The sequence below is a fragment of the Trichinella spiralis genome, assembly GCF_000181795.1.
Source record: "Trichinella spiralis strain ISS 195 chromosome Unknown Scfld2, whole genome shotgun sequence".
In the NCBI taxonomy this organism is placed as follows: domain Eukaryota; kingdom Metazoa; phylum Nematoda; class Enoplea; order Trichinellida; family Trichinellidae; genus Trichinella; species Trichinella spiralis.
In genome coordinates, this window is record NW_003526941.1 from 9934081 (window position 1) to 9935903 (window position 1823).

The window sequence follows — 1823 nt, forward strand, 5'->3', positions numbered from 1 at the left end:
TTATGATAAAGTGCGCACAGTTTTAAGTTTTAATATTGGGTTATTGCAGGTTAAAGAATGGAGCAAAGAAAATGTGAAAACACGGACGGGCACGAAGCAGAACAAGAGAAGGCAAGAGGTAAATGCGATTTCTTGTGATTCTGTGAAGCACGGCTAATGATATTTCGTAAAGGTGATGTTAATCCTTAGTTTAATGAAATTTTCAAGTTTGTAGTATGTAGTATATGAGTGAGATATTTTTCACTGTAAAACTGTACTTTTTAATCTTCATATTAAGATTAGATATGACTTCATCTTTAGAAAGATTGAAAATTAATAAACTTTATTTTCACTTTTTTTCAAATTTCACAGCATCAGAGCCATTTGGTAAATTACATCTTTTGTTCGGTTAACTTTGTTTGTCAGCATACGCAGCCAGTGTGCTGATATTTTAGTGAAAAGATTTTGCGATGAGTTCCATTTATGTAGGTCATTTTTGAATTTTCAAATGTGCAACTCAGACATGGGGAGGCGTGTTTCGACTAAGTCAATTATTTTATTAAGGCGGGGTAAATTTAAATGTGCATTTGGATTCTTTTTTTAAGTAAACTGAAATTTGATAAAGAGAAAACTTTTGATTTATTATTTATCATTTTTACAGATATGACCAACGAAGAAAAGAAAAAATGAAAACGCGGACGACACGAAGCAGAACAAGAGAAGACAAAGTCCCTGGGACCCCAATTCTGTAGGTCTGGGTTTGGGATACTTCGAAAGGGCGAAGTTATTCCATAGGTTTAATTAAGTTAACGACCAGCCTGCATGGCTGAGTTTTGAAATAATGCAGTACTTGGTCTTTCACGCAGCAAAATATATGTATACAACTGCTTTCATGTGTCGAAATAATTTTTGATTTTTGTTGATTTTTCAATTTTTGTTTTATTTTTTTTACATAGTTTAATTTCCAAAGCAAACTATTTTTATTTTATTTTTATTTAAAAAATTTTTTTCATTCATTCAAACTTTATTTTTCTCTACTTTATACATTTTATTGAATTTTCAATTTCTCCCATTATTTCTTTTGATTCTTTTTTATTTTCACTTTTTTCCTTTTCTGCATTGTACATTATATTTTTTCAATTTATTTCTCCAAATAGTTTTTTTCTCTGATTTTGTAATTTTCAATTTGACTCTGTAAAAACTCTGACACATGAAAGCATTGCATACAAATACGTAAACACGTAATGAACAGTAATGCAAATGGAGAAGAAAGAAGACAAGTGGAGAAAGTCATGATCGGTGAAAGGTTGTGGTTAGGTTGGATCGAATCGTTTGTTGGTCAATTCTATTTGTTGGTCAAATGAGGTAAGTATAGGCACGTTGGAGAAGATACGATTTGGCGATGTCGAATTTGGAAAGTTCTTCATTACAAAGACACAATACAAAGACGTAACAAAAGACCAATACTGCGTTATTTCTTAACGATGATGCTCATGTAGGATTAGTTAAAAAGGGAAAAATCATGTTTGCCATTACTAGTTGCCAGCCAGCAATATTAATTAGTTTATAGGAACAAAAACAAAACAGTTAAAATGGGGGAAAATGAAATAATGCACGTAACTCAAGTAAATTAATAATCTATTTAAAAGTAAGAAAAAAAAATTTTTTCTTTTAATATAAATCAAGAACAATGCAACAACAGCAACAACAATTCTTTATTAATGAAAAAGTTTATTTTTCTAAAAAAAGATAAATGTGCAATGTAATACAAACAAACAGATAAAGTCTGGCATAAATGAGTTCTGCGAAATGGCAAACATGCCGGAAATGGGACTTGAAATATT